A 19,832-nucleotide genomic window follows, 5' to 3' on the forward strand; every position below is an offset into this window, starting at 1 on the left:
GAGATGGATTTGTAGGATTCTTTTTCCATTCTTAATCTAATCCCATCAGATCCAAGGCTACTGACTATGGAAGAGTCTGTTAACGCACTTGCTACCTTCCGTGGAGACATTAGAGAAAGGGAATTGCAGCCTAGAGATGACAGACTGGGAGGAAGGAGTAGGAAGTACTCAAATCATAAGTTTCCGGCCTTTGTAACTTATCCCAGCAATATCAAAATAAGCTCCAATAAACAAGAGGGGAAGACTCGAGAACAACAGAAGCAGACCCCAGAACACTCCAAGCAGCCTTTGGAAGGCACAGCCCATCGAATGATTCCTACTACTGTACTCCCTACAGAAGGAGGAGACGAGTTGTGTATGTTTAGTCTGGAAAAGAAGAAATTGGGAGCAGATATGATAGCCATCTTCAAATACCTAAAGCTTGTTTTCTGCTGCTGAGGGGAGGACCCAAATCAAGGGATTAACGTTACAAAAAAGGAGATTCCATTCCAATTTTGGGAATAACATCTGTTGGTAAGAGCTTGTCAACTGTGGAATGGACCCCATTGTGAGGTGTGGACTCCCCTTCTTTAGAGGCTTTTAAGCAGAGGTTGGATGGCCATCTGTCATGGATGCTTTAGTTGTGATTCCTGCCGTGCAGAGGGTTGGACTAATTGAAGACACTGGGGTCCCATCCAATTCTCCAATTCTTTTATTATTTAACCCCCTTTGGACTACTGTGTACAGTTCTTATCACCTCAAATATGATATGGTAGATTTGGAAAAGGTTCAGACAAAGGCAACTAAAACAATCAAAGGGATGGAGTGAAAAGTCCCTATGAAGAAAGGGACTTTTTAGTTTAGTTTAGAAAAGGTGAGTAGAAAAGGTGAGGCAATATAATAGAAGTTTGTAAGAATCATGCATGGCATGGAGAAAGTGGATAGAGGAAAGTTTTTCTCTATCTCTCTTAATACTTGAACCTGTGGACATCCCAAGAAGCTGAATGTTGGAAGATTTAGGACAGGTAGTTTTTATTTATTTTTAACACAGCATGGAGTTAAACTGTGGAACTCCCTCCCACAGGAGGCTGGGATGGCCACCAACTTGGATGGCTTTAAAAGAGGACAGGGCAAATTCATGAGGGAGACAGTTATCAAAGACTACTACCCAAAATGGCTTGACTCTGCCTCCACATACTGAAGCAGTAATGCTTCTGAATCAAGGACTCGAAGTATGGGATGGAGGGTAGACCTGGCATGGCAGTAGGACCTGTGAAAGAGATCTAGGTGTCTCATTGGTTTCCCATAAACTAACTCTAAGCCAGCAATGTGAAGCAGCTGCGTATAAAGCTAACACAATCTAAGGCGACGTAAGCAGGCACACACAATATCATAACAAGTCCAGACCACAAGAAGCAATAGATCCACTCTGTTATATGCTTGTCAGGCTGTGTCTGGTTCTGGGTGCCACATTTAAGAAGGACAAAGTTGGAGGAAAGAAGGAAACAAAGACCGTGGCTCAGTCGGTAGAGCATGAGACTCTTCATCTCAGGGTTATAGGTTTGAGCCCCATGTTGGGCAAAAGATTCCTGCATCACAAGGGGTGGACTGGATGACCCTCAGGATCATAGCTGTCAAGTTTTCCCTTTTCTCACGAGGAAGCCTATTCAGCATAAGGGAATTTCGCTTAAAAAAAGGAAGAACTTGACAGCTATGCTCAGGATCTCTTCCACCCTATGAATTTATGATTCTACAAGGATTGACTGAAAGAACTGGGTTAGCCCCTGGCAAAAGGAAGGTGAAAGGGACTCATAGTGACGGCAGTCTCCTAATGCTTACAGGGCTGCCATGGAAAAGATGGCGCAGACTCGTGTATTCTGCCATTCCAGAAGGCAGGACTAGCAACAGCGGGTGGAATCGGCAGGGAAATGGCAGATTCTGGCTGAGCAAGAGGAGGACCTTCCCAATGGCATGAGCTGCTTGGCAGGGGAAATTTAAGTGCCTCAGGTGGTGATGGTGGGCTCCCAGTCACTGGAGGGATGTTAAGCAAAGAATGGGCTTCCCGCCACCTGTCAGGGACAAGCGACAGCTGCAGGACTCATGCATGGCAGGTCTCCCGCTGGTAGGGTTTCACTAGATGACTTCGTAGATCTCTTCCAATCCTAAAAATTGATCATTCCAATTGCCAAGCTAAAATAAGCTTTGTTGTTGTTGTTTAGTCGTTTAGTCGTGTCCGACTCTTCGTGACCCCATGGACCAGAGCACGCCAGGCACTCCTGTCTTCCACTGCCTCCCGCATTTTGGTCAAACTCATGTTCGTAGCTTCAAGAACACTGTCCAAGGCAGACCTTTTAACATCACAGTAATCCAAGTTTATGCACCAACTACCGGTGCTGAAGAAAGTGAAATAAAATAAGCTATGGGCATTTTAATAGCCGGTACAATCAGTGAGAGAACAGAAGTAAAAGTTCATAGGAAAGCTTTTGAAGAAAAGATGTGCCGGACACCTGCTACTGTTTAAAGTGTGTGAGGGGAAAACTGAACACTCTGGTCATATATCCCGTGGAGACCAAATGTGGAAATCAGTGGCCTTGTCTCTCTGTTTCTAAGAATGTGTCTCCAGGCGCAACCGGCTCCTGCTTGAGCTCTTGCTCTGCTTGAGCTCTGTCTCTTGCTACCCTGGCCTCTTTCCAGAGGAAGTGCCAGATACAAATCCAATAATCAAATACCTCGTTAAGAACAAGCACAGGCCCCACTCCTTTCCCAGAGAAAACCCACTCTTTAGCTGTAAATCGGAACAGGCAGCAATCTGTGAAAAACCTGAATTTATACCTTGCGGGCACCCCAGGCTGACAGGAGCCTCACTGGCTTCTGATCCCAATCCTGGATGTCTCGTTTTGGCTCCCGCTCTCTAGCTACACCAAGGAACACTTATCTTGACCCACATGTCGCCACTCGAGGCATATTTGTGGCGCTGGTGGAGGAGGCTGTGCAGGCCGGCACGGCTTCTTCCAAGACAGAGGAGGAGAAGGAGGAGACCCATGGCAAAGGCACAGGAGGGGGAGCAGGTAGGAAGCAGTAAGAGAGTGACCAGGCGAGGGAGGGAGGGGTGGGCAGCAGCCAATTTCCATTTTATTCTTGCATTTGTACCCTGTCTTTCCTCCAAGGAGCTCAAGGTGATGTCCCCACGTATCCCTCCTTTCCGTTTGGCCTTACAGCCACACTCCGACGTAGGTTAGGCTGTGAGGGAATGTGACTGGCCCAAGATCGCCCAGTGGGCTACAAGGCTGAATGGGGATTTGAACCCTGGTCTCTCCCAGGCCCTAGCCCAGCTTTCTGACCACCACCACCACTGCTGGCTGAGAGGTCCTGGGCCTTCAGCCTCCTGCAGCCATTCTTTCTGCCTCAATGTCAAATACGTGGAGGATAAAACTAGGTGTGACTTGTGACAACACCCAATCTGGGTCCTGTCAGTTGCCTATAAAGGCAGGGGAGGGAGGCGCAGAAGGTGCAATGTGAGTCCCCTTGCCACCCGTGTCTTTTATCACCTGAAACTACCTTTAAATAAACAAATAAAGCTCTTGTTCTTTCCTGTGGTTACTCCAGGACTTGGAAGGCCCACCAGGTGAAAATTGGCATGTACGGAACAAAAGGACGGTGGCTGTGGGTGGGTGGACTCAGGTAGGGAGAAACTTAGTTTCCACCCACCCACCCACTCTCATTGCACTGTCTGAGGAAAACCCGATGGACGTTTGTTCCAACTGAGCAGTAAAGAGCCAGTTGTCCCAGGGGTGGGGTGGGGAGTGGAGTGGTGGGAACTGCGGAAGTGTGGACGATCCCTCAGCCATGCACCAGCAAATCAAGTTTGCGCATTTACAGTTCATTGATAGCTCCTGTGCAGAAAACCTTCTTCCCCAGCAGATGGGAATCTTTGCAATAGGGAAAGTGGCAGGGGAAAAAATAGAGATCAAAGTGACAAAGCATTCTTTGAGGATTGAAAACTTTTGTAGAATATCTAAAGAACTACAGTATTATAAATTGCATGGAAACACGGGCAGGAATTGAAATATGAGCAACAGTGGAAATACATTAAGGCTAATAATTTGGGATGTATAAATGGTTAATAATAATTTGGGATGTATAAATGTAGGGACCCAGGTGGCGCTGTGGGCTAAACCACAGAGCCTAGGGCTTGCTGATCAGAAGGTCAGCGGTTTGAATCCCTGTGACGGGGTGAGCTCCCGTTGCTTGGTCCCAGCTCCTGCCAACCTAGCAGTTCGAAAGCACATCAAAATGCAAGTAGATAAATAGGAACCGCTATAGCGGGAAGGTAAACGGCGTTTCCATGTGCTGCTCTGGTTTGCCCAGAAGTGGCTTTGTCATGCTGGCCACATGACCTGGAAGCTGTACGCTGGCTCCCTCGGCCAATAATGTGAGATGAGCACGCAACCCCAGAGTCGGTCACGACTGGACCTAATGGTCAGGGGTCCATTTACCTTTACCTACAAATGGTTATAAGTTAAAATATGCAGCATTACAGGATAAACATTGAACATCATGGAGGGGGGGTGGGAAGTCAACTGATAAACGTATTGTTGATGGTAAACTTTTGAAAACTAAATAAACGTTTATTTATTTTTTAGAAAAAGGAAAAAGAAAGTGGCAGGTAAATGCCCTGGAAAGTGTGGGGTGATAACGCTTGTTTTATAATCGTTAGAAAGCCAACATCTTCTAATCTCCCTGCAAACAATTCAGGGGAAATGCTACATAATAAACCCATTGGCAGAAAGCTGCCTGGAACCCAAACGGAGCCATCAAAAGAAGCTGAGAAGCGAGAGAGAGAAAGAAAAGAAAGTCCTTCTTCACACAGCACATAGTTAAACCATGGGACTCCTTCCCACAAGAGGTAGTGACAGCCACCAAGGATTGGACAATATCATGGCTTCCCTTGGCTAATAGTCATAATGGTCGTGTATGAGGATCAGAGGGGGTCTGCCGCAGGAGACTCATCACCAGTGGGGAGAAAATCATCAGGAGAGGGCTGCTGCCCTGGCTTGTGGGCTTCTCACTGGGGCATCCAGTCAGCCACTGTGGGGAATGGACTAGAGAGAACTCTGGTCTGATCCAAGAGCAATTTGGCTCCCCTGATGTTCCTTGTCTGACGGAGGTTAAGTTTCTCTGTGAGGAGGGAATGGGGCTCTGCACATGCTCCGGGAAAGTCTCTTTAATTTAGGTATTTTGTGGATGAGTGACAGCTTCTGGGCTTGGGCTGCAAGGAGCCTTGTCATGCATTGAGCCCTGGCAAGGGGGCTGGCGACTCTCCTGTGGCTCCACCCCTTCCCCAAACGCCCCCACCACACAGCTGGTTGCCCAAGCAGCAGAGTTCCCACCCCGCCACGTCCCCACCGCATCCAGAAGGCTCCTGTGTTCCCAAATACTTACCCGCCATAATGAGCCCCGTCCAGAGGCAGAGAGCAAAGAGGCTCACCCCCATCCTCCAGTCATTGGGTCTCATGGGTTGAGGCGCCAGTGGCCACTGGCAAAGGTGAGGGGGGCAGCAGGTGCCAGGGGGTTTCCCAGGCAGAGGTCAAGGAGTGCACCTTCCTCCGATCAGCACCAAAGCTGGATTGAAGCTCCAGGCTCCAGAGAGAGATTTCTAGCAGGGAGGGGAGGAGGAGGAGGAGGAGAAAGAGGAAGAGGAGGAGGAGGCTGGCCACACCATCCTTCAAGATTCTTCTGATAAGGCCAGGGATGTGTCACCTTCAGGGAGAGGCATCCAGCAGGAGGTGTCTCATGGAGGAACCACTCTGGGAAGTGGTGGGTGAGTTGGGCATGGGGGGGGGATTTGACCCACTGGCAGGGAAAGGGCCCTGGTAAGGAGGGAGGGCAGTCCTTCTTGGCAGGTATGTTCCGAGTGTGGTGCTCAGCCCGCCCAGTGTAAATAGCGACTTTGACAAAGGACCTTGGCAAATATTTGCAGGGGGAAAGCTGTGAGCCAGGACGGGCTCCTCCCTAGAGCCGGTAAGGAAGGGATTGAATGAGGGAAAGGCAAAAAGAGCACTGCGGAGGGAGAGGGGAGTTGATAGAGCCATAGAACTATAGATCTAGTGCAACACACAAATCTCAGCTAAAGCGTCCCTGCTGAATGGCCGCCCAACCTCTGCTTAAAAGCCTCCAGGGAAAGAGAGTCTGCCACATTCCAGGGGAGTCCATTCCACTGTCAAACAGCATGGAATCATAGGTTGGAAGGAATCCCAAGGGAGTCATCTAGTCAACCCCCCCTTTGAAATATTCCTGTACAGATTCCTGTAGTGACTTCATGCTTTTTATTGCAGCTTGTAAAACAGTGAATGAAATGCCCCCTAAACCTCAGGCTTTTATAGACATTATTTACACAATGAGTCCCGTCTGATTGGCTGATTCTGCTTCCCTCCTGGAGCCTGATTGGTCTTCTCCTGCAAGCCAATCAGTTGTTGCATTCTAGGATCCTACTTGCCTATTGTTCTAGGATCCAAGCTTAGTACAGTGGTGCCTCGCAAGACGAATTTAATTCGTTCCACGAGTCAATTCATTTTGCGAAAAATTCGTATTGCGAATCGCGGTTTCCCATAGGAATGCATTGAAATTTCTTTTTTTGCCCATAGGAACGCATTAATTAAATTTCAATGCATTCCTATGGGAAACCGCAATTTGCAAGATGAATTTTTCGCAAAATGAATTCGTCTTGCGAGTCAGCATCAGATCGCAAGACACATTCGTCTTGCGAAAAATTCGTCTTGCAGGGCATTCGTCTTGTGAGCTACCACGGTACATAACACCCCTGCAATGCAGGAATCACAGCTCAACATCCAGGGTGGTATTACCACCCCCCACCCCAATATGCTGTAATGTGGAATGCATGAAATTCTTCATAACACGGTACCTCCCCAGTATTTTTTATACTTTTGATCAATTTTGATAACTCTCAGTGTCTTTTTCAGGGGTACTGAAGGGTACGCACCTCTTTTTGTTGTTAAAAAGTGTGGCACGTACTGTAACAACTTCATGCTGAGTACCAGCACCCATTTTTTCCAGAAAAAAAGCACTGATAACCCTGATGATCTTTTTAACAAGTCTGATGAATTTTGAGAACTTTTAAACACCCTTTAATGTACTAATGCTGTACCAGGGCCAAAGAGGGAGGGGTAGTTTGGTGGGAGAGTTTTGAGGTCACATTTAGATTTTATGATAATCCTAACCGCTATAAACTTTACTGCTAAGGGTTTAAAATTCAAATTGCCCAAGGTGGCAAATATTACAGCGAAAAAAGTGTGTCGTGTGTGTGTGTGTGAGAGAGAGAGAGAGAGAGAGAGAGAGAAGAGGACATATTCTAGAAACAAAATGAAAATGACAGAGGAAAGGTGGTTCTGAGTTGTGCTGATGCAATGGACAGAAAAATCGAGCAATGAATTTTGTGTGAGCCACTTTGGCCTCCCTGGCTTCAGGAGGTTGAGGATACCTGGCCTTCCATCTCAGACCAGTCTGATCATTGCTGCAGCTCTGATGCTACTTTGGTTTTGGGGGGACAGGGGGCGGGTGGGGGGGGGCATTCCCTGGTCCTGAATGGGGTAACTGTGCCCCTGAAGGACCAGGTGCGTAAACTGGGAGTAATTTTGGACTCACAGCTGTCCATAGCTGCCAAGTTTTCCCTTTTCTCGCGAGGAAGCCTATTCAGCATAAGGGAATTTCCCTTAAAAAAGGGAGAACTTGGCAGCTATGCAGTTGTCCATGGAGGTGCAGGTTAATTCTGTGTCCAAGGCTGCTGTCTACCAGCTCCATCTGGTACGCAAGCTGGGACCATCCCTGCCCATGGACTGTCTCGGCTCTGGTTATCCCCCGCTTGGACTACTGCAATGCGCTCTACATGGGGCTACCTTTGAAGGTGACCTGGAAACTGCAATTAATCCAGCATGCGGCAGCTAGACTGGTGACTGGGAGCGGCCACCAAGACCACATAACACCGGTCCTGAGAGATCTGCATTGGCTCCCAGTAGGTTTCCAAGCACAATTCAAAGTGTTGGTGCTGACCTTTAAAGCCCTAAACGGCCTCGGTCCTGTATACCTGAAGGAGCGTCTCCACCCCCATCGTTCAGCCCGGACACTGAGGTCCAGCACCAAGGGCCTTCTGGCAGTTCCCTCATTGCAAGAAGTGAAGTTACAGGGAACCAGACAGAGGGCCTTCTCGGTAGCAGCACCCGCCCTGTGGAACGCCCTCCCATCAGATGTCAAGGAATAAGCAGCTATCCTATTTTTAAAAGACACCTGAAGGCAGCCCTGTTTCAGGAAGTTTCTAATATCTAATGCTGTATTGTTTTTAACACTCGATTGGGAGCTGCCCAGAGTGGCAGCATTATTATTATTATTATTATTTGGTCTGCAAGACCTCCTGGAGGCCTTTCTTCACTGTGGCCTCCGTGTTCACCTTCCACAATCACCGTGCAAGTGATGCTTCAGTATCTGCACACAGCTGGACTTGTGAGCCTGAGCAGGTTCCAGTGAGAGACTTTGTTGCCCCATGGAAAGCTTGAGGAGAACAATCTGAGCCCCAGAATCTGCCACTTGACCCTTGAAGGGTGTGTCTGTGGGCGAGAGAGAGGCTGAAAGAGAGACAGAGAGACTGCCTATCTCTGTACATGTTCTGTGAGAATGCTGTGGGTGGGTGAAACGTGGTTCCATGGGCTCACATCTCCCTCTCTCTCCCCTCCTCGGGTTGTTCAGTGGTGTGAATGTAGTTGGGTGAAGCATGAAATTAATGGTGAAGCATGAAATTAATGGTTGCCTGCGTCTCAGCAGCATCACAATCCTATCTGATTACATTTCTGTAGTCCTAGGAAAAGAAAACAAGGCTGTGTACGAGTTCAGACGTCGTCGTTGCAAATATATCTCTAGTGCCCTGTTAACGATGGAGGGAAAACAAGACTTGTGTGGGTACAAAGCTCTGGGGCACGACCCCGGGTGTTGGTTTGCATTTGCGCCAGGAGCAAGCTTGTGTTTATCTCTGCTGTATCGCTTTCTGATAAATCCAGATTGACGTCAGGCAGTGCCCACTTGGGCTCATTTGCCTACCTTGAAGTGGGACGTGTTACCAGCCCAGGTGAAAGGGCTCCGAGCACCAACCATACCCAAGAAGCTGTTTATCTAATAGGAGCAGCCACAGAACAAGGGCTATAAATAGCATTCCTTGGGTTCTTGCCTCGTCACTTGATTGCCTCTTAGTAATGCCCCAAACAGACACCTCCTGACCAAGACTCCACCTCCTAGGCCATCTCTTTTCCTCCTCCATCAGAGCAGCTCCACAACCTTTGCCCAACTTGGAGTTGGGGGGCGGGGGGCTCCAAAGCTGTAGTCTTGAAAGTACAGAAACTGGAAGGGGGGGACAGATCAGTGGTTCTGGGAGGATGCCAGGACTTGGGGGCTGCTGCAGTGGGGGGACATTTGGGGGACAAGGACCTCCTTCCTCTTCAATTGCAATGGATCCTGTTGAATCATTATATTGTGGTGGCATTGTGATTTTACTAAGGCATATTTGTGTCACTTACAATTTTTGTAATCGTTATTGTAGCTTACAATGAAAAACGACCAGTCTGCCCCGAGTCTCCTTTGCCATCCAGCTTCATAAGATGATCTCAGATGGCTTCTGAGATTATGAGAGAGGAAAGCTTCTCTCTGTCCCTATCTCGATGCCTTGCATAATTTTGCATACCTCTGCCACATCTCCCCTTACCCATCATTTTTTCCCTAAGCAAAAGAAACCCCACCATGTTGTAGCCTTCCTTCTTAGGAGTCTTGTTCAAGCCCCTTCATCATTCTGGATACCTTTTCTGGACCTGTCCCAGCTCTAAAACACTCCTTTCAGAGGCCTGGCAACCAGAACTGTACACAGTAATTCAAGTGCGATTACACAACAGATTTGCATATTGGCAGTTTCCCTTCCCTAGTGATCCCTAGTGATCTTCGTGGCCATTCTCCACACACTGGTCTCATTTGCATGTAATGCTCAGGCAAACTATGAATTAGCGAGAAGGAGCAAGTGTGCTTGGGTGCACAGTGAGAAATACAGTATGTGGCTGCTTTATTATCAATTAATTAATCAGTTTATATCCTGCCTTTTCCCCTTACGGGACTCAAGACAATTTTGCTCTGCCCCGGCTCTTGCTGTGCAATCGGGAGTTAAGCCACAGTTTGGTTTAGTGTCACATGATCCGAACACCCAGCGCACTGAGTCGCAGAGAAGATCCAGCGGGTTACTCCTGATTTATAAGCTGTTGCTTCCGTGGAGCTTAGCCCATAAACGGATGGTTGGGGTTGGCTTGTTTATTTCTCCACCAAATACATAAAAGGTTGAGATCCCTCTTTTACTATTTCTGCCACTTAGGAGGATGCGGAGGGCAGTTGGAAATCTGAACACAGCACTATTGCGCAGTTCCTTCCTCCCCCAAGATAAGACTCTGAACAGGTTTAACTGGACGCCTAATTGTTTATTTAAGGCTATCTTGAGCAGTTATGGTCAGTTGCATGGAGTGGGGGGGCCCTCTTTGCAAGGCCCAACCATGGAAACACCAGTCGGGGAGGGGGGCGCACTGGAGGCCTGAAATGGCTTTGCACCAGTCCAATCCGAGGGCCTTTTGTGCCAAGTAGGAATGCCAGAATACCTGAGATTACAGGGAGGGAGACAGGAAAGCCCCTCCCCACCTCCACCTCCCTCTGTGCATGAGCAGAGACACCTTGCCCTGCCATGCTCACGCTCTTCTGCAGGAGCCACTTTTCTACCAGAGGAAAACCCAGCTGTTGCTCCTGTTATTGTTGTTATTACTGACAAGAGTTTAGTATCAACATTTAGAAAGAGAGTTAATGTTTACAACAATCCCATATGGTAGGCTGGTGGAATTACCCCCACTCTGCAGACAGGGTGACTGAGGTTGAGAGGGGCTGTGGGGTGTCTCAGAACCCCTACTAAGTTTCTGGTGGGAGTAGGATTTGACCTGAAGGCTTCCAGACTCACCACGGCTCATGACCCACTGAGGACCCAGGGGCTCCATCACAGGCTGGCAACACAGACCACCCCCCAGCAGAAGTTGCCATCGCAACATGCACCCCCCTTCCCTGCCTTGCAACACAGAACCCACCTGAAGCTTCTTCCCAAGGGGATCTAGCACCCCACCAAAGACCCTTACATTTTGTGGGACAGGCAGGCTGCCAAGCACTGCAGATCCTACCCAGCCACAGGAGATGGCTGGCATTCATTACTTCCCATCCTTGAGGCTGCGGGACCACAAACAATAAGGAATTGTGCTGAATAAATAAAGGAGGGTTGGGTGCCACAGCTGGGCAGGGAAAGGGGGGGGGCACAAGCTATCTGTATGCCAACCCCAAGTGGGGGTTATCCAGTCTCCTGAGGGTTCCTGAGCTCCCCGTCTTCTTTTTGCCCCCCATGCGAAGGGGTTCTGCGACACCGCTGCCCTCTGTGTGTGCCAGTTGCTAGGTGCTCAGAGGGAAAGGGCCAGATCCGGAGGTCACAGGATGACTCAGCCGCACGATTAGGAAGCCACGGTGTTGACGTCACTCACTTCAGTGCCGCTCCCTGCCCAGGGGAAGACTGACTGCTGGCCTGACCCTCCCCCTCTGTAAGCCACCCTGCCCCACCAAATTCCTTGAGAACCCAGGAGTCCTGGCTGGCACCCTGCCTTGTGAGGCCTGAGGCCCACTGCCAAGTTTACCCTGGCCACCCACATGACTAAAACACTTCCCAGGAGCCCTTGGGGGACGCAGGAGTCCTGTCTCCTTTTCCTGCTCCTTGCCCCAAATGTGTCCTCCTATGGTATCCAAAAAGGGATCTCAAGCTTCCTGTGATTGGTCTGGGCAGAAGCCTTCCCCTCTCTGTCCTCCTTTGTTATTAATAACCCCCCCCCCCCCAACTGGGTCTTTTGTCAAATATTGGCCGAATTTGCCCCATGGCATCCAACCAATTTCCCCTGCATGTAGCCTTCTGCTCTACACCCAGTCTTTGTTCTTGCCACACCCTGAGCTGTGCTCAGCTCAGAAAGGGAAAGGTTCAGAAAACAGCAGGCAGCGTCCTACCGTGTCCAGTTCTGGGGACCCCAGTTTAAGAAGGATGCTGGCAAGCCTGAAATGGTGCTGACAAAGGTGACTAAGAGGGTCAAGGTTCTGGAAACCAAGCCTTAGGAGGAACATTTGAGGGAGTTTGGGATGCTAAGCCTGGAGAAGAGAAGATTGAGAGAGCACCAAGATAGCCGTCTTCAAATATCTGAAGTGTCATCGCAGGGAATATGGGGCGAGCTTGCTTTCAGCTGCTCTGGAGGGGAGGACTCGGAGCAACAGATTCAAATGGCAAGAAAGGAGATTCTGACTAGACCTTAGGAAGAACTTTCTGAGGAGCTGATCAGCCGTGGAACTGGCAGCCTCAGGTGGTAGACACTCTTTCGCTGAAGGGTTTTGAATGGAGGTTGAATGGGCATCTCTGTGGGGTTTTTCAGCTGTGATTCCTGCATTGCAGGCGTCTAGGCTAGATGCCCCTTGGGATCCCTTACAAGTCTATGATTCTAAGCCATATTATGGAAAGCGAGGTGCCCTTTACAGTCTATTTAGTAACCATACTTCACAAGCTATGCATCTGCACCATGCGATTTAATTTCTGAGCAGCGACTAACATTCCCTCTCCATGAAGCTCCCACAAGGAAGCCAGTAGTCGGAGGGACAACGGAAACCCGTGCTTGCATGCCTCCATGCAGCCACAGGTCATCGCCGATCTCTTGTTTCTGGCTCTTCAAGAAGCATGCATGCATTTTGAATGGGGGGGGGGAAACATGTTCATTGTTGAGAACAGACAGCACTTTCCCCAACCTTACCACACAGGTTCAAGGTTTTTTTTTAAAAAAAAAAGGAAAGGAACTAGTTGATATTTATCTTTTCCCCAGGTGTCAGCTCAGAGTACTCTGCCAAAGCTGTTCATGTTTAGCCAGTGGATTGCAGCCATTTGCTTCTTTGCTGGTGTCATAAATGCATCCTGCAATATATCTGACTTTTCCTTTCCTTAAAGCTTTCCGTTTATGGGTTGGTTTTTCCATTAGTGTGAGAGTCCAAGCCTCATTGTACCAACCAGAAGAAACAATTCTTTGTAATTGCAAGTGTTACAGCTGCAATAAGGTAGCCCACAAGACAAATGTTTGGGGCTGTTGTTCAAAGGGTTGCCAAGTGATTTTTTATCAATTTCCTGAAAAACCTCTACCCAGAATAAAACAATCTTTGGGCACAACGAACACATGTGAAAAAATGTACTTCACACCCCACACCATCTCCTACACATTGCAGAGAGTGTCTTATTTATCCTATGCAAGATGCCAACAATATTTGAATTTGGGGTTTTTTGCAATATATTTTTAATTAACATTTTCAGACATTATCATATCATATCAAATAATTATATTGTTTCATAAATTGACTTCCCTCCTCCATCTCCACAGTGTTTTTACTCAAAACGTTTCTACTGCATTATATCTTTATCTGTTACAAAAAGTTTCTTTCTTTTCTGTTATCTTATCATTTTTTCCTTCTGCTGCTTTTATCTTGAATCCTGCCTGTGATTTCATTTGGCTATAGTATTTTTAAAAAAATAGTCCATGAAGTAATTGACTTTTGTAGTCTTCTTTCACACCCTTGCAGAACTCCCTAGAATTCTAGTTCAAAACTCCCTAGAGTTCTAGTTGTTGTCTAGTTGTTGTTTGTTGTTTAGTCCTTTAGTCGTGTCCGACTCTTCGTGACCCCATGGACCAGAGCACGCCAGGCACTCCTGTCTTGCATTGCCTCCCGCAGTTTGGTCAAACTCATGTTGGTAGCTTCGAGAACACTGTCCAACCATCTCGTCCTCTGTCGTCCCCTTCTCCTAGTGCCCTCAATCTTTCCCAACATCAGGGTCTTTTCCAGGGAGTCTTCTCTTCTCATGAGGTGGCCAAAGTATTGGAGCCTCAGCTTCACGATCTGTCCTTCCAGGGAGCACTCAGGGCTGATTTCCTTCAGAATGGATAGGTTTGATCTTCTTGCAGTCCATGGGACTCTCAAGAGTCTCCTCCAGCACCGTAATTCAAAAGCATCAATTCTTCGGCGATCAGCCTTCTTTATGGTCCAGCTCTCACTATAATAACTGGCAGCATGATAAAGTGTAATACCTGATGGAGATGGAGCCAGGCTAAACATGCTTGGCTCCTTCAACCTCAATAAGGATTGGTCACCAGACCCTTGACCATCTCCTCTGCATACTGTCCAACTTGTCAATATCCTTCTTGAACTAAGGTGTCCAGAAATGGACATGGGACTCCAGGTGGGGTCTGGCTAAGGCAGCACAGAGTGGAGGCTATATTTCCCTTGATCTGGAGGAACGTTAGCTGAATGATGTGTCCTTGGCTGCTGTACACCTATTATTATTATTATTATTATTATTATTATTATTATTATTATTATTCCCGCCCATCTGGGCTGCTCCCAACAGAATTAAAAGCACAATAGAACATCAAACATTAAAAACTTTCCTAAACAGGGCTGCCTTCAGATGTCTCCTAAAAGTCAGGTAGTTGTTTGTTTCCTTGACATCTGATGGGAGGGCGTTCCACAGGGCGGGTGCCACTACCGAGAAGGCCCTCTGCCTGGTTCCCTGTAACCTCACATCTCACAGGGAGGGAATCACCAGAAGGTCCTTGGAGCTGGACCTCAGTGTCTGGGCCGAATGATGGGGGTGGAGAGGCTCCTTCCGGGCTGAGGCTGTTTGGGGCTTTAAAGGTCAGCACCAGCATTTTGAATTGTGCTCAGAAACATACTGGGAGCCAATGAAGATCTTTTAGGACCGGTGTTATGTGGTCATATTGGAAACCGTAATGCATTTCTACTATGGCTGATGAATGTAAGGCAGGCAGCAACACTGTGTGGCACAAATGGGATGTCGTAGCCATGCAGGTGTTGGAGGTGAGACATTTCAATCGGTCTCTATACTGAGTGATTATCCGATGTCAATGAGAACCAAACAAAGAGTTCTTCCTGGATTTATTTCAAGCTCCTCATTCCTATTTGTTTCCTGGAACGGGACTTGTTGCAGTGCAATTAGCAAGAAAGAGGTGCAGCTTCCATGTATGTTCCATCAGCTGAAAGTCCTTACGTTGCAAGGACAACTTAGGGCTTGGCTTTTATGAGTTGCGTCAGGAAACAAGTACACCTGATGCTTGAAGGCTACATTCCTAGTGGATGAAATGCTTGATGCATCGCTCACACTGACGTGTAGAACACACTCCTCCTCTTGCTGCTGCTGCTGCGCTGTGTACTTGGAAGCGTCCTCAGCAGGTGTTGCTTGCACTGGAACAGCAAGTAGGGATTGTGTTTGGTTCCTGACTGATCATTTCATTTCTCTCATTTTATTTGTATGCTGCTTTTCCACACCCACAAAAATCCATGCTCAAAGTGGCTTAAAGCAAAGAAACGGGTGCATTTCAAACAAACACTACAAAAGCAATTTCATAATAACATAGCAAAACAATAGCAAAAATAATATACCAAAAAAACACGAACCATTCCAATATTAGAAATATAACAAGATTACCTGAACGCTATGCAGCACCCAAGAGCAAAAATAACAAGGGAGCTTCACAGTTTCCCCTTATTCCTAGAAACACCCCTCCCAGGATGCTGCTCACAGTCCCTGCAACCACTTCCAAGGCTTCCAAGGGCAAAGGGTGGGGTAGCTGGAAACACCCCTCCCATGCCAATATTCGCTGATTGTGGACGTACTGTCTTTGCTGCTTGTAGTCTTGCTTGTTCATTGAACGGGCACATCATAAAGTGTACCTTAAGTCTTCAGCAGTGGCGAACAGTGCCGCTTGGCTGCCCGGGGCGGCACCCCCTGGGGGCGGGGCAGCGCTCCGCAGCGCACATGTGTCCTGACGCATGCGTCCTGACATCACGGCGCATGGCACACACACCAGGATGGACTGCACATGTCCACACATGCACAGTCCGTCCAGGTTGGCATTGCTGCTCTGCTCAGACGGCGGTGGCGCTTGGCCGGTGGTGGAGGAGGCATGGGGCAGGCCAGGGGCTGGGGGCACTGCCCCTGCGCTGCCCCATCAGACTGAAGCTAGGGGCGGCCCGCCCCCTTCGCCACTCCCTTGCTACGCGCCTGGTCTTCAGTGTGCGTTTGTCGTTTTCCATCCACACGTGACAAATAAATGTAAGAGCCTGGCACCACAGGACTTGCCAAGCTGCACTGAGGCAGGGCCTTCTGCCTGGCTGTTTCCCCCTGACCACATATCTGGTACAATGTGGGCAGCGGGGGACGGGTAGAGCAGGGATTCTGCTGCAAGCTGCATGTCCTCCTCCTCCTCACCACCTGGAGGCGATTCTTGTGGTGAAGTCACTTGCCATCAGTTTGCGGTACAGGAATGCCAACATCTTTATGGTAGTTTTCATAAAGGAAACATGGTTAAGCATGTCTGGCACTTGTGTTTGTTAAAGAAGTCCTGGATCTCATAAGAAGCATACTGCAAGTTTCCTCCTCAATGTACACACAAGGATTGCAGAACATCGCACCCAACTAACAAATGGATTTATGCTGCAGACATGCCAGTGCCCACCAAGGATAGGAAATGAATGCTATATTTGAAGAAGCTGTTGTTCAGATTTAAAACTGAGTTCAAGAAGAGCAAAGTTAGGAGTCTGGTACCAAAAAAACACTTTCCTAACACTTCAAAGCTCAATATGGTGGCTTGGTTGGGATTACACTTCCAACCCAAAGGCAGCAAATACACAGGACCCTGGTGGCAATGGCACAATGAGTGGCAAACATCACACAGTCCCTGGTACCCAGTGGTGGACTTCAAATTCCAGCAGATCCCTTTGTGATGCCAAAAATTAATCACACACCCCCACCTGCCTCCCATCTTCCATTCTGCATTACTGTTGTGTCGCCCCCTCGGATTGGTGCCCAGTGGTTGGATGATGGTCCTCTAAATCCGCCTTTGCTAGTAACCATATTGTGATACTGAGTTACCATCTGGTAGATCAGCTCCAACTGGAAAGCAAAATCCACACCATTTGTGATTCTCTGGTGTTGCGAGGTGTCGTCTGAACCCACCCGCGCCCGCACCAGCCATGAGTGTCCCTCTGTGTGCTCTCCGGAGCTACAGGTTCTTCTGCTGGAGTTAAAAGCTGGCATCTGCCATGGCTACCCTTGGCTTTGAGCCCACAATAAGTTCCCACACAAGAGCAATAAAGGAAGATTGGTTTACAACTTGAAATAAAAGTGGTGGAGTACATGGCTCAAACCGCAAGATTGCAATACTGTATAAGCTGGCAGAAAACCACAACTTACACACACGCCTGAGCAGGATCCCTACGTAACTGCCTCCAAAGCCAAAAGAGCAGACACAGACCCACTCTAAAGCAGGGCTCAGCAACCTTTTTCAGCAGGGGGCCGGTCCACCGTCCCTCAGACCATGTGGTGGGCTGGACTACATTTTGAAGGGGGAAAAATGAACGAATTCCTATGCCCCACAAATAACCCAGAGATGCATTTTAAATAAAAGCACACATTCTACTCATGTAAAAACACGCTGATTCCCGGACCGTCCGTGGGCCGGATTGAGAAGGCGATTGGGCCGCATCCGGCCCACCGGCCTGAGGTTGCCTACCCGTGCTCTAAAGCATACCTTGCGCAGTTTCTGGTTGAAAGGACATGACCTTAGTGGGAAATGCTGTTGGTATCATCTGTCTGTCTCAAGAGACAATGGAGTGTGCCTCTGGGGGTGAAGTCAAACCGCTGTGTTACCAGCACCCAAGCTACCTCCCCAGGGCGCAAGTCTGGGCAGTGTGCCTGGAGGCCCTGGGCTGCCCAGACAACAAGACCCCCCTCTCAGCCTTGCTGATGGGATCCAAAGGAAAGTAGAGTAAGATGTTTGGCACCTGTTGGGATGCAGGAGTTGCCGGAAGGAGGTGGACAAGGCATCTTCCAACCATCTTAGGAACTCCACTCCGGATTTGTATAGGGCTTACTCTTTAGCCTTTTCTTCTCCCAAATATATCCCGCAAGGCGGCAGAGATTTAGGACCAGAGTTGTCCTCCTAGATGGGCTCCTTTCCCAGGTGAATGAGCTCCATCTGCCCCCCACTTCCCTCTACAGCAGGTGCAGAAACTGCCTTGTTGACTGTCGGACCCCCTCTTGGTCTCGTCCACTCCATCCGCCAGAGCCTGTCTTCACATGCAGGGAAGTCCCTAACTTCCTGGGGGTTTGAGACTCATCAGCTCCCCTCACCTGGTTTAGCTGGCCAGTTGAAGCCATACCTGAGGTGTGGCTGCTGACCCACGCTGGCAGCTTCTAGGAGCCACAGGTGAGAGCCGAGTGCCGGGTGGGGACCAAAGGTGGTCATACGACCTTAGAAGGTGCCCCCATCAGAGGTACTACTTCTCCCCATACACCCCACTGAGAAATGACTTAACTAATTATCTTGCATGTTTCCTGAATATGACCTTTGGAGAAAGTTACCATTGTCTGAGCAGAAGCCCTATTCTATTCTATTCTATTCTATTCTATTCTATTCATCTTTATTATTTTTTCTTATCATCTTATCTTATCTTATCATCTTTGTCTTTTCTTACAGGAAATGCTAATTACACTTTGCTGGTAACACAGTATTAGTGTGCTGATCTTCACATTCAGGATTAGGATGTCAGGATATTTCCATGTCTTGTTTAATTGAAACCTCATACCAAGGTTAGAACAGGTCATAATGGGGATCTCTTTGTATATCAAGTTATGCTACCTTCACTACTGCCGTGATCTGCAGAGTTTATTTTGGGGACCCATTATTACAATGGGAGGTACAATCATAGACTCATAGAATTGTTGAGTTGGAAGGTCTCCCAAGGGTCATCTAGTCCAACGCCCTGCAATGCATCCAAAGTTAGGCTCAGCTGCTGTCCTCAAGAGGCTCCCACAGATATTACGGTATGTGCTAAATGAGCAGAGGTGTGTTCGGGGACCCGCCTTAGAGACCCCTCTGGGCTTCCTCCAGTCCCACGGCCGCCGGGGGCCAAATGAGACCCTGATCAGGGCCATTCTCCCACACTTTTGCTTTGCTGACTAGCAGCTCCACACACAGAGTGCAGGATCCTTGAAGACACAGAAGTTTTCACTCTTTCCTCCAATGTCCTTTTCCTGATCCAAATACCCCCCTCCCAAATTCTGCAAGGAGGCCAAACAGTTATAGCCTCCTTGACTTTTTTTTCCTTTTGGGGAAGAGGGATTAAGTACTTGCAAATGGGAACTTAGGTGCTCTTCCTCAGCCTTCCTCCCGATTGGTGCTGCTAATTAGCAAAACCATCTCCTTGGGGGCAGCTCATTGCAGAACCTCCCTGGCCTCCCCCTTAGCCAAGGCTTCATTTCCAGAAAAAGAGCAGCTGGGACCCAATTCTGCTCACGCAAAGCTATCTCATCTGCAAGCTCTTCCCCTGCTCCAGTTCTTGCTGTGGCTTCTCAGGGGTGCTGAGAGAAGTGCACTCTGCACTTGCTCAGGGGCCCTTGAATCTTATCATTACATTTTAAAAAATAAATAAATTGGAAATGGGGGGGACCATGGAGAAAGACCACAGTACAAAACAGGGAAAGTGAAGAGGCCTCTAAACAAGCAGCACAAATCATTTTTATTTGATTTTACAAATATGAATTTATAAACATACCAAATACACATCCATGTAGAGAGACCACTCTGAATCTCAGGTCTCCCCCTCCCCTTCATGCATCCTGTTGTCAACATTTTCAA

The sequence above is a fragment of the Zootoca vivipara genome, chromosome 12 (genome assembly GCF_965207765.1).
Source record: "Zootoca vivipara chromosome 12, rZooViv2.hap1.1, whole genome shotgun sequence".
Classification (NCBI taxonomy): Eukaryota; Metazoa; Chordata; class Lepidosauria; order Squamata; family Lacertidae; genus Zootoca; species Zootoca vivipara.